We start from the raw sequence: 14,782 nt of genomic DNA on the forward strand, positions 1-14,782 counted from the left end.
AGCATTGACTGTCAGAGGTGGCCTAAGTGAAACATTGAAGCAGGAAGCCAAACAAGCATAAAATCTGCAATATGGCCATTAGCTAAGAAGCGTCACTAAGAAAAACTGAATAACATATTAAAAGCAATGTAACCTTTGATGATCCTAAATATAGCAGATGGTAGTGAGAATATGCCAATGGACTTTGTGTATCAGGTGTTATCGAAGTTGACAAATAGAAGAGCATGTCCTGATTAGAAAGACTATTGTAAGATCAATCAATAAGATGGGAGAAGCACCTACATAACTTGTATGCAGCATTCAACTTTCTGGAAAATTTGTAATTTGCCCTTAGTTGTTGTAACTCAACTTTAAGTCCACGGACATACATCCATGTGCATGTGATGTAAGACAAATTAAAAAGTTAAACATTGTCATTACCTGAGAACTTTGGAGCATCAAAGTCGGTTGTTGCTTAGGGAACTGAGTTGGAAGGAGAAAGTGCACCTACAATAATAACACAAAATGTTGCTCAAAGGAACATTAAAAGCCAGGTAACAGGTCAACATGACTGCTTATGGATCAAAAGGCGCAGAGATGAGAATTTCAGATTAAAACTACAGGAAAACACCACTAGCAAAGATGAGAAGAAAGCACCTCAGAATCAGGAAGAATAACAAAAGCTAAAAGATTTTTGCCTGTAAGTACTAGTATAAGCAACTCATACAATCATATGGTCCTTAGCAACTTAAAACCAACTAAACTGCAAATAATAGGTAAAAAAGTTAATATTACTAAAGGAGATGAATTAGGTAACTAAAATAGAAGAATCATGTCTTTAGTAAGGTGAAGACAAGTAAAACAGCATTGGAAAATCAATAGTCAACACAACCAAAGCAATTTTCAGTTGAAAAGCAAAAACCAAATCTTTTTTTTTTTTTTTTTAAATTCTAGTAAACTCCACCAAGTCTAATGCATCAGCAAGTCCCTACTTCAATTAAAAGAGGGTTGGTAGTAGAAGTGCACTCGGTCATTGAACTTTTGTGAAGCAATCATGGGAATTCCATGATTGAACTTTTGTAAGTGAATCAATTTCATGCATGCAACACAAAATTTATCTAGCACTACAATGTTACAGGACAAAAGGCAGAAGACTGGACTTTTAACTCTATAGTAGCTGTGATGTAAACCAATTCCTAACAGATTTCTTAGATGAATATCATAAAAAGATGAAATATAAATTTTAGAAACCTGAAAGAATGGTTATCAGTTAGAGGAATATATGGCATGTTATATGGAAGAGGAATTGAATATATGGATTCAAAGTTGGAAACTCACTTCAGTCTCTAGATTAGAAATGAGCAATTTGAGACCCGCTTTGGATCAATCAAGCTGACTTTATATCCCAAATTCAAAACAAATGCCATAACGGTCTCGAAATCCGGCCACCGAAGCTGCAAGAATTCTGATGCAAATGAAAAGCTGGTTGACTGATCCAAGTGCACCACGAATCTTAGCGGGTGATATTTAAAGCCACCGAACATACCCGTAGAAAGTCAATACACCACCAAACATTGGAAGGAATACAACTTCCAAACTTCATGATGTAGAACAGACATTTTCGCTACACTTTTAAGTGTCTAGCACAACAAGGAGCCTTCTATAGCTGAGATGGTGGAGACATCTCCCTGTGAGGGATGGCCAGTGATCTAGTCATGCTGATGCTTCCAAGTGAATTTGTAGGTCAATTGAATCTGTAATCAATTTTCAACAATAAGCAGATAGAATACGATGTCCATATGTGATACATACAACAAGGATGCATCAGCTTAAAAGGGTAAAATGAAGCATCCACCGATTTAAGAGAGTTGATGTTTGTATATTTCAGATAGTGTAATTAAATTTACTTTAAAAAAAAAGAAAAAGAAAAAAGCAATTCTGACTGAACAATGAACTTTATCAAGGGGATTTGAACTAAGACTACATTAATAAAACCATAGAATCACATTTAATTGGGAAAATCTTGGAACATCGTACCAAATGTGATGTGACCATAAATAAGTTTCTTGATCCTCAAATATATTTATTGCAAACCAGCTAGAGTCATCTGAGGAACTATAATCATACCACATGTGTCCCTTTTTTTAGTTGATTAGCTTGTTGTTTCGCAAGAAGGTGAGTTATTTACTATCTACCCATATCCATAAAGATGTTTAATCAATTCAAGCACAATGACATCAACATATACATCAAAATTCCTCATGGATCAACATACCCGAAGAAAGTCAATACCCCTTGGATAACTCAATCCTCTGTTAATGCAATTAGCATTTCTAAAGGAAATTTAAAAATAAATAAATAAATTTAAATCTGCCTTCTAATTTGTACTTACTGATAGTTGGAATGTGGTAACAATCTCCCACAGCTTGAGCTTGAGTTTGTTTTTTATTACAATTAGCGAAATCAATACTCGGCATGCCCTAGCCCCACCTCAGAAATTCATGGATAATTCATGTGTCAACTACAGGGTTTTAAAAGATGTAGAAGAAGTCAACTACAGGCTTTTAAACAGTGATAACTAAGATTGAAAATAATATTTGCTGATTACGGAAAGAAATAAAGCCAAATCCTCTTGAACACCCAATTTAATGATCCCACATGACCTGTGCATCTTTGCAAAATGAATTGTGTAGACACCAAAAGATGACTGCAAGATTCCAACAAAGCAATTCAACAGTCATAGGACTGGTACTAACATTAAATAAGCAAGTCAAAGCCAAGTTTCATTAATCTCAGCACAATATCGACATGTTGCAATGACCCATAAACGAATACAAAAACTGTGTCAATGTTATTTTACTGTGATATTTTGCCAATAAAAACCTACTGCAAGATGACGTAATCATCCTTAAAAACCAACTGAAATAAGTGTTCATATAAATACGCGCACACATGCATTCATATTACAGAATGTTACAACTGATCTCTAAAAATTCAACATCCAACCCCAGTTTTTGCTTTTTCTATCAAATAGAAAGAACCAAACTATTGGGGTTTGACTTGAAATGAGTTCGCTGGTTAAGACTCTGTTGGTTCTCTTTTCCATCAGAACAGAACTAAGCCATTAAGGGTTCACTGAGACATATTTACCACCCTCCCCTTCTCTCAAGCACTAAGAAGTTTTCTAAGTGACTCATCTTTAAAAAGGTTATCATTGAAAAGAGCATCTAAGTTTTAGTCATGCTCAAGCTGTGGCCATGTTAGATTGAATCAACCTTCTCCTTTTTAATGAGCTTGCATCCTAAAAGTGGGCTAGTACTCTAGAAAACCTCTGCAAGAAGGCTCTTAGTGACATTCACATGGATATTGCATATGTACCTGAATTAGCATTAAAGCGTCAGAAACGAAAACAAAGTAGTCCCAGATGATGCTAAGAAAATACAGAAAACTTGATTGATGCCACATAATTTAACACTTTCAGCCATCACATATGAATATATAGGCATTTAAATTTGTGGGGATAAGGGACGAATGTCCACAAAACAAGGAAAGCTAGTTCCAGATCCGAATGGCATAACACCCAACACTATGCCTCACATCAGTATGACATTGGTAGAATTCCTGTGTTGTATAATACAGTTCTTCAAGTGTGCTCAGCCAAATTGCTCTCAGACATTATCATAAAAAATAGGCATATAGAAACCACTACAAATCTCACATGTCATGCAAAGAATTTAAACAGAAAAGGAAATGATTGTAAGATTAATTGTGCCTAGACCAAAGAAAGAAAAATAATATATAGTGCCTTGACCTTCAAAGGTAGTTACTTCCATATCCACATATAACATGACCTGAAAAAACACAAAATTAAGCCTGGACAGAGAAAAACTATAGATCACATAGTCAGTAGGAGATGACTCATACCACCTGTGTAAAATCTTCAGGATTGTACTTTAGTGCTGCAGCCTAGTTCTCATCAATTCCTTTCTGCAATCCACAAGAATGGTAACAAGAATCAAAGTAGTACTCTAGTGCTGCAACCTAGTTCTCATCAATTCCTTTCTGCAATCCACAAGAATGGTAACAAGAATCAAAGTAGTACTCTAGTGCTGCAACCTAGTTCTCATCAATTCCTTTCTGCAATCCACAGGAATGGTAACAAGAATCAAAGTAGTGAAAACAAGTCCATAACTTTCTGGATGTTAAAATTGTGTATTTTGTCGGTTTGAACAATTACAATTGGATTGAATTTATTCATCTAGAATTGTAAACAATTAAAAATTCCAATGTGTTAAAATGGTGTGGTCTATCTGAGATTTGGATTTTTAATGCTAGGCATTCAATCACCACTATTTCCAGTGGTGTGGTCCACCTAAGATTTGGATCTGCCTCATTTTTTAGCTCATACCTGCGTGGATAAAACACTTATATCATTATGATGGAGCCCACGAAGCAACATCGCGATTGATAGTGTCAAAATCACACAAGTACTGAGGAAGCACCTGTGGGAGAGTAAAGCTGGAAATGCCACTACCAGGAGAGGACATGAAGCCTTTGTCCCCATGTCAAAAGGGTGACTGTAGAGAGAATAACAAAGGCAAGGAAACCCATGTGGCCATCTGTTCGATTAAATGCCCCACCTGAAAATTTAGGGCAGAAACAAATCAGAAAGAGAGAGAGAGAAAGTGTGCGTTGTTGATGTACCTATCTACACACTGTTGCTATTGCTATTGCACTCACTCCCTCCCTTCAAAGTGACGACAGATCACACACCTCATATGGAGCTACTACTGCTGCTTCTATAATATTAGATACTCCATGTGTAGGGACTGTCGTGGGATGGTGGATGTTGCAAGGAGAGGGAGAGAGAGTGAGAGGGAGATCAAGAGAGAGGGTTGAGATCGGGAGAGGGAGATCAAGGGAGAGGGAGATCGAGAGAGAGGGTTGTGATCGGGAGAGGGAGATTGAGAGAGAGGGTTGTGATCGGGAGAGGGAGATCGAAAGAGAGGGAGATTGAGAGAGGGAGAGGGAGAGCAAGAGGGAGAGCGAGACAGAGATGGATGATAGGGTTTTGGGGCTTTTAGCATAAGAAAAGGCTGAAAATGAATTGGTAGTCTGCGGCAGATACAAACCAATGTGCCTCTTGGGCCTTGTGGGATCCACTCAGAGGTTATTAATTGAATCCATTCCATCCATCTGTTTTAAAATAAAACAATAAAACACGATAATAACATATAAGAAGATCCAATACTCAATTGGGACACACCAACAAAACAACAGAAATAATGACTTATATCGTTAAAACAACAATGATTTTAGTACGATTTATTATCGTTTTAAATCAGAAACGGCTTGAAGTCGTTTCTAAACCAAAATGCCAACTGTACCAGTTTGGCAATTTTGGTGTAGTGCATTTTTGACCTATTTGTCTTATTTGTTGAAAGATGAGCTATCGATGTCCTAAAGGGGGAGGGGGTTGAATAAGACAATACCAAATATTTTGAGATAATGCGGAATAAATAAACATTTAATCTCAATTGCTTAAAGTATTAAAACCTCGATTTCAAATAATTTATAAGATAACCTTCACCTAAAAGATTTAGGTATGACAAAATTATTTCATGACGTCTTTGAAACCAATCTTTCAAAGTAGCAAGAGATAATCAAAATAAATAAAGCATTCACAATAATTGAAATAAACAATCACAACCAATACATAAGGAGTTATATAGATCTAATGTATTTTCAATATAATGAAATAAAACCCTAATCTTGTAAATCCAATTCTCTAAATCTCAAGTAGAGTACGGATTACTCTAGTAAATATGATTAAATCTAACTTCAGAAAGAGAATAGAATAACCTAAACAAAGATTAGAATTACTGTACAAATAGTTTAAGGAGGGCCTGAATTTCTTTCTTTGCATGAGGAGATTATTCTCTAATTTTTGTGCTTTTAATGAATGAGAGAAGGCCTCTATTTATATCAAAAGGATTTGGAAATTCAATCAGCTTGATTTTCGGTTCGGCTTACTGGATTTCCAAATTTTTTATCCAACAACTCTTGAATTTTATATGATAAGATAAATTAGATTTCGGCTGGCCCGAGCTAAAATAAGGCTAGGTGAATCTTTAATTCAACTAGCAACCTATAATGCCCTGAAATTCAAAGATCGAGTAGCTACTCGACTCCTGAATTCCCGAGTACCACATGTGCAATGATGAGTCACCAATTCATGTAATTAATCAAGTATTAGCAAGCAATGATGAATTAGACTAAGAACGTTTAATTGTTAATCCGGTAATTAAGTTCCAAGTGCTACTAACTAAGTAAAGTTCCATCGTAAATTCATATACACATAACAACTTAATAAGTTCAAATAACGGTCATCTAGGGATCCAATCCCATACGCTCATCACTCCCTAAAATGATTTAGGCTCTGGCCTAGTCCCGCCGACATCCACCTCACTAATAAGGACTGCCAAACTCCTGGTAATATGCTTTCTCCTCATCATCATTGGCACCTGCTCCAGGATACCTACATCTATATCGGGTTCTGGTTGGTATTTTATAACGCTGCCCAGAGTGGGAGTGAGTGATCAACTCAGTGTTACCATTAGCAATAGGCATACAAATTATCATGCATAGGATACATTTAATGAACAACAAATAACATAAAATCCTAAACACTATTGTTAATGCAAATGTATGGTTATGATATGATGCATGCTCCTCTCAAACCAACACTCCCTCAAGCGACGACATCTCACGTTTGCAATGAGCTAACACTCCTCAAAGTGACCTCGACTACATAATTGCTAAAATAATAAATGCATTGTCTTGGAACATGTTAGCCAGGTTAATTAGTTAAGTTCATTCATTTAGCAAGTTGGGGAAACCAGAATACCCTAATGGAGTTATTACCCTAACCCGATCGCGTGGCTCAAGGGCCGTGGTCATGTGACTCTCGTGACCCTTAGCCCTATATTAGGGTCATCAATCCTGAAGAGTAGTATAAACATAGATGAAACAGATTGGGACTTAGATGTCCTACTGTGGTCACTATAGGGAGATCGTCACCTGAACACAGGCCGACAGCATAGGTACAGTGTCCCATACCACCGTTCCTTGTTCACGAGTCTAAGTACTCATTGGACACTACGGGGAGGCTCGTCACCCTAACGTAGGCCGACAGCATGGGCATAGTGTCCCATACCACCATCCCCGGCTCAGGAGACTTAGTGGGCCGTACATAACAATTAGAAGTAGGCGCAATGGTCTCAGGGTACTTCAGGTTCATACAGGCGTGATCAAATATGGTTAACGTAAAATGATGGTCGACTTATAGTTAATATGCCCCGACGAGCGAAACTGTAACTAATCAGCCTGAGAACACTGCCTCGTGTAGTCCAACTATGACCAACAACTTACGGTTCAACTATTTAGGCCAGATTCATTCATGGACAGGTCCAACAAGGACCACTGAAGAAATTCTAGGTAATAGGTAGATCCATAAGGGAATATGCAACAATTCACAACAAGACATGGATTCCTTAGATATAATTCATATTTGGTAGACATAATTTCAGTATAATCAGTACATAGACAGCCACACATAAAGTTCTACTCAATTTCACAGGTTCTACATAACATATTCTAGCCTATGCAATCATGTGGACAGCTATATAGCAATGCACTAAAATAATTCTACCACAGGTCAACATGCATCATATAATTCAGCCATGTATTGAAAATCCAGACAAGTGACTTGACCAATTAGCCAATCCATGACATTTCATGCCTTCATTCAAGCATAGTCAAACACTAGTTCAGAAATTCAAGGACTCAAATACCAAATAGAAATTTATTACACTTCATGTTATCATGTTAGGCAAAGTCAACACCAAACTAGGAAAAGCACAATTAATGAGCAACAATTTGAGGAAATCCACAATTTCGTATCCAACATGGCATGCAAATTTTCTAATCAATTATTTAGGGGTTTGGGGCTTAATGTCCTTCCATTATTTCAACAATTTCTAATTCATTACCCTAATTATACCATTAAAAGGAAAATTCAGCCACGTGCACTAACTTTCACCAAACAAGTTCATTAAACCTATACTAGGCGTGATAACCCGCCACCTAAAGGTAATGGTCCTCACCTATTCTTAGTCAGAGGTTACTGAGATGGTTCTAACGATGCCGGGTTCGCAAGCTCGAGGTACCAGGTCCCTACATTGCATAGAATAGAGGATAAGACACATGCATTGTCACGCCCCAAATTCGGGGACGGACAGCTTCCGTGATGCCCCGAATCTGGTACTCGACTTCCATACTCCAAGTCCCAAGTTCGGCGCCCCACAAGGAAGATTTTTTATTAATTTTTTATCTGATAATACCTGAGTATGAAGATCCATGATCAAAATACCAAGCAACACTCTCCATTATAAATACTAATGGTTACAAGTACAATGCTTTCCAAAAGGTACACAACGTCAACATTGCCAAATTGAAAGATATATACAATGCATCAAGAAAGCTAAGTCTTCCAAGATACTCCTACCCTGGAAAAAATAGAAAATATAAAGCTTAGGCAAAAAGCCTAGTGATTACACATGTGTGTGCAGTGTGTCCTACATGCAAACAAGATAAATATGCCACAAAAAAAAATCATGCATCGTGAAAGACTTGTAGTACATAAGGTATGATGTCAATGCCAATACAATGCATATGCATCATAGTAATACTCCGAGTCAATGCTACCAGTATCACCAAGTCATATTTTCCTTTCTCCTGTACCACAACCATAACCGTATTACACGCATCCATAATCACATCATCATCATCATATTGTTATGTCATATCATAACTGTATATCTCGGGAAAACAGCGTGGTCGACACCCATGCACCAGACACCAGTAATCGACCTCGCATACCCGCCTTGCAGTGGACTTCCACCTGGCATACCAGTAGGGGACCTCATTCGTGCTTTTCCTCACCAGCAAGTCAGACCGATCCCTGTTTGCACCTCAACCCTTAAGCAGGTTGGACCCACCTCTTCTCAACCCGACCTCATTAGTGGGAGTCAAATCCATAACTCATGTATCCACTTGGCCCGACGGTGAGGTATCCCTAGCTAGCATCTGGGTTTAGGGACTTTCAACTCAAGGGGTACATTATCCACTACTATTTCCACACTTCCAGTGTCCCATCCCTTTTTAGGGATAACCGAAGTCATCATCATAGATGCACATTTCATCATCAAGATCCAACTCATGTTATACGACAAGACTGTAGTATTTCGATCATCATGTATGTCATGATTATGCATGAATTCAATTAATTATAATAAGACATACATTTAAGTGTATGTGGTATGCATATAATGCCATGAGTTTAGGGTATGCTTAACCATTCAGGCAAAAATGACATATAATTATTTTGACCATAAACAGAATGCATTTGATTTGGGAGAATCTCTTATTTAATATTGATATGGATAGAACAAAGGAAATATTCGTCAATTTCATTTATTCTGAGTTCATTACATCCTCTTAATCCTCTGATTCCAAGATAAAATCTCTTAACAAAGACAAAAATAAATGAAATCAAATGTAATCAAAATGTAAATTTCAACAGCATTCCGGCGCATATTTATCAAATCTCTAATGGACACGAGTTGTGTGGGTTTCCCTTGCTAGGATCCCTTAGAAATATCAAAATAGCTCAATCGTCTTCCAGAAAATTCAGCATGGTAACTGCTCCAAAGATAACCTGCGCAACTCATACCAAGGTCGCGCGGCCAGTGAGTTGCGTGGACCCACACAACTCACTATGAGATATGCGGTCTCCCTTCTTTCCTTCTCTCCAACCCTAATAGTTGTCAGAGATTGATCTCCTGAACATCAAATCCCTCAAATGAGAGGGTGAGGGGGTATTTATATGCATTTGCACATGTAAACCCTCGATTCTTGTGCCATGGACCCCACCTCGCATCATTAGTTCCTTAGACAAAACTTGTGCATCCGAGCGCAACTCCTGCGAGTTGCGCAGAGTCGCGCAACTTATGTTCTATGCAACTTAGGTCCTATGCAACTTAGGTCCTGCGCAACTTGTTTTATCTCTTTCTTTCCCTCTATTTTTCCATGCCTTTCTCTTTTCTTGATCATTTTTTATGTCCCAACAAATGCCCCCTTGATCCAAAATTTGATTTTTCTGAATCAATTTGAAGGATCAAACTCTATCATTATGAATTTGAGTTGTGCGGCTTCGCACAACTCACTCACTTGCGTAACTTTTTTACCCGTGCAACTCTCTGATGATGCCTTGAACTATAAATACCAACTCTCCCTAATCATTTCCATCTCCCAAATTTCTATGTTCCGGTGATTCCTCTTTTTCGCACTACAATTCTGGGCAACTTGTAGGTGCAAGTTGTCCGCACAACTCATCCACACTTAGTGCGGTGAATTCTTGCCTCGAAACTCTGCCGAAATTTTTAACTTTTTCCAGACTTAACCATTTTTCTCAAACTTCCCAATCATGGTTCATACTAAGAGAACTTTTCGCGTAGTAGATACACCCACAAATCATCCCTCTCATGCTAGCCTTCCTAATTCTCCTCTAACTTCTGATCCTTCACCAACTCCTGCGACTCAAGTAGTCCCTTCTTCTTCAGCCCAAGCAGTCGCTCCTTCTTCTCTGGTTCACAAAAGTCCACCACATAAACGAGTAAGGTGACTAAGAAGTGACCCGCATATATAAAGGAACCAATATTACCCGTCCTCGACTTTTCTGACAAAGCCAAGTTGCTATCATGACCAATATGTCAAGAAATCATCTCTAGAACCATAACATCACCTCCAAAGCAGGGTTGAGAAATCGACTGGGACACTTGGCTAGAGTCCATAGCCAATCTACGCATAGATACCGTTTGATCACCATTAAGGGAAGATACACCACAACCCACTTTTTCTCAGAAGAAACCGAAGAAATCGAAATAGTAGGTACTTCAAGAAAAGATCCAGGAACATAAAAAATTTTTAAAAAAATCCTGAACTCTTGGGACACGATAAAGGTTCAGGATGGCTTTATAAAATTCAACAGCTCACTCAGCAACATGTAGGTGATAATTCCTTTGAATATTCGACAACATCAGTCCATCCTTAAGAGCAAGCCAATGGATCAAACTTTGCAAAGCCGTATGATGTATACTCCAAACTGGTCGATTCTAGAGCCTCGAATGTTAGAGGGCATTCTTTTAGAGAGAGGTTCAAAACAACAAATTGGCGAAGTACATCCTATGCGATTCCTGGTCCCAAGTTATATTCCTCATGCACGCTTTTCTACATTCGTTTATGAAACGATATGCTAGCGTTTCAGAGAGAGATGATTGTTGTGGGAATCTAGAGAATTTTGCACACGAGGCTTCCTGACATCTCGCAAATATTACACTGACTGGGCCAAAGCTATCCTCACCAAACATACTTCGACATTGAAGTATGTTGGCCTCTATAGCGCCATTGAAGCAACTTCTGAGCATTTTTATAAAGATCACATGATTTATAAGGGTTTCCTAAGCTATTGGTGTCCCACCACAAACTCCTTTCATCTTCCTTTAGGTGAAGTCAGCATTACTTTATGGGACCTTTACAAGATGGCAGGTTTACCTGTGACAGGTCATTTTTATGATGAATATGTGCCTACCAATGAAGAATTCTCCCATTTCTCTTCTTCCAAAAGACAGGCGCTAGTATCGAATGCTACTGTTAAAATTTTTAGGGAGATGTTCAAATTTCCTGACACTGACAAAATCTCTCCTTTCCTTTGGCTGGCTCATTTTTCCCAAGAGCTACAATATATTCTCTTCCTCTTCACTATGATCTTCTTACATTCATCATTTATCATTCTTGCTCATAATTCATGTTCTTTGACAGGTTTAAGAACAACAATTTGGACGAACTAGAGAATGCGCATCGTCGAATACAAAACTCATCAGAATTTTCATCCAAGGATGAATTAGCCGCTTTTTTAGCATACTAGCTGAGTATGGTAGTACATTCAAGTTACAAATGGGTAGTCACCATTAGATCATCCATATTTATTGTCGCATGCGGATTGGTAGAAGGATGAAGATATTCATTAGCACCCCCTGTGCTTTGCTCGTTGTACCGAGCCTTCAGGGATGTCGCTACACATTGTCAAAATCCGTCCATTGGGGCCAGTTCAACGTTCACCCCATGGCACTACTTTTCCGGGTGGCTGGGTGTGTATTTCCCATGGACATATGATGATCCAGAGAAAGCTTATGTTCATCTGTCCTGACTTCCTTTATGTCATTATTAGAGGAGGTTATGCCAAAACGGATGTATGAATGGGTCATCGATGCCATTGATTTTTACCAATTCTTGTTCGCCCAATATATCGTGGACCATGAAGCTATTGACGATGATGATCTCCCTCCACCCGAGCAAGCATTTTTTATATCAATATGGTCCAACAACTTGCCTTTATGAGAAGGCAATGGATTTTGGATAGAACCGTATTACCCTAACCGATTCTCTCAACAATTTGGATATGACCAGACCATCCCTAACCATTCAGAAGAAGTAACCCGCGACATGCTTATTATGGCACAGGGCCATTCTACTGGGGTGTAGTATGGAGACAACTTATTGCAGCTTGTATCAACTCAAAGTTCATCATACCAGGCTTTGGTTGTTTCGTTCTCACAACTTATCCATGGATATGGTGGTGGGCACATCAATCCTTTATCTTCCGCCAATGCTTGCTAGTAAAATCGCCAATATGGATCCCTGCTCCTTGACTCAGTAAACACAACAGAAGAGATGGAATAGGCTATACCGTTGAACATGATCAAGCCCCTACTCCTGATGATATTTGCATGAAGATTTCCATAGGAGAACACATGCATGAGGTTAAACTGGGTAATACCCTTGAAGTTGGATTGATCACGGGTTTCCACTATTGCATTTCAAATCTTAAAAAAAGCCTACGGCTAAGGAAAATGCCCCCACAGACGTTGACGAAGAAAGCGCTCCTGTGGATGTCAACAAAGCAACTCCTATTCCATCTCCTATAATTCCCGTTCATGCCTTTAATACTGCTAGGCCTTTAAAGCCTCAAGACGTACTTCCGTCTGTTCCATCATAACTTTCTTATAGAGAATCCTCATCGCCTGTGACCTGGTCACAAATGCGAGCAAGATCTTCTGCCTTTCCTATGGTTACTGCTACAAAAAACCTAGCTTCTGCTGAAAAGAGGGAGTCCATACGAAGGGGGAAACAAGTAGTTACCGAACAATCTCCCCTAAGATCATCATCATCTCGATCGTCCTTTAAGGAAGAAGACGAAGAGTTCATCTCTTGTAGCTCCACTTCTACCAGTTAGACAACATCTTCCAGCAGTTCAAGAGAAGAAAGTGAATCGAATACCGATGTAAAAGAAGTTGAGGTTATGGAAGAAATGGAAGAAGGGGAAGTAGATATTGGCGAAGACAACAGAGTCGGCATGACCACTGGAGAAGTAAATATCGGTGAGGACAACAGAGTCAGCATGACTACTGGAGAAGTAAATATTGACAAGGACAATAGAGTCAGCATGACTACTATGGTTAACAAGGAACTTCCCCAGGCAGACATTACTCCAGTCATTATTGAAGATGCTGATGAGGGAGAAGAACCCGTAGACTACGGAGATTATGAGGACATAGCCGACTTAACTATATCTTTTAGCAATAATTATTCTCCCCTTCCACCTGTAGCGTCTTTCATTCCTCTAACTGAAATTGTGGAATCCCCAAAGATTCTTCCAGCTCCCGTGAATACGGTTCAAGTTACTCTTCCCACCTTGGAATCTGCTAAGTGTTCTGCTAAAAAGAAGAGAGAACTTCCCAAACTTCCCATTAAAAATAGCAAAGAGTTTGCAACATTACTTTCCAAATAGAGCCTGCTACTGTTACGACCCCAACTACTGTGGCATCCAGTACTGAACTTAAAGCTCCATCTTTTGCAATTATAGCTTCGAACTTACCTGAACCTCTCATAGAAGAAAGGTCATCCATAGAAGTGGCAACTCTAGCTCCATCTACTTTAGTAATTGCTGGTATACTTCACTTTATTCCCCTGTTTCATATTAACTTTCTTGCAATACACATATATGTCCTTTAACTTATGCATTTTACCTGTATTTCACAGTTCATGCTATCTCGAGTGGCTCTACAAGCTTGATTTTGCTGCCATTGTATCAAATACCATATCTTTGGAAAAGATTTCTCCCCCAGCACTATCTTTATTAAGAAGCTCTATATTAGCAACCGTTTACATTTTTAAGGATCCATCTCAATGGTCTGACTTAGAAATAGTGCTATCTTCCCTGGAAAATGCCGCACGAATTACTAAGTTCAATATTTCTCCTTTGTGCAAGTCTTTAACTCATTTTTGTAAGACTCTCTGCAATTCGGTGGATGTCTGCAATATGACTATCACGCCTGAAATTCTTGCTCAGCAACAAGAATTATTGCAGCTAAAGAAAATGATTTAAAAATAGTAGCAACAGTTTCTATTTATGATTATGGGTTTCATTCTTTGGAGGAGTAGGTAAAAATTGCCAAGCATTCCTCAGTGATGATAATGGAAAAAATTGCAAACCTTAAGCAACAAATTCTAGATTTAGAGACTCAACAATGTGAAGTAAATTCAAAGGCAAGTCAGCTTGAGGCTAATATTGAAGTTAACAGGCGGATAGCCAATCTGGAGTGGCTGGAAGTTTCTAGAGGGG

General features: G+C 38.6%; 1 long non-coding RNA gene across 1 annotated transcript; it reads right to left on the bottom strand.

Moving 5' to 3' along the window:
* Window positions 1-1,362: 1,362 nt before the first annotated feature.
* LOC131250035 (uncharacterized) lies at window positions 1,363-2,100 on the bottom strand. Its single transcript, XR_009172994.1, has 2 exons — window positions 2,017-2,100; window positions 1,363-1,733 (listed from the first exon to the last, which is right to left on the bottom strand). It is a non-coding gene; the product is annotated as an uncharacterized LOC131250035 (long non-coding RNA).
* Window positions 2,101-14,782: the final 12,682 nt, after the last annotated feature.

This window comes from Magnolia sinica, chromosome 6, assembly GCF_029962835.1.
Source record: "Magnolia sinica isolate HGM2019 chromosome 6, MsV1, whole genome shotgun sequence".
NCBI classification, from domain to species: Eukaryota; Viridiplantae; Streptophyta; class Magnoliopsida; order Magnoliales; family Magnoliaceae; genus Magnolia; species Magnolia sinica.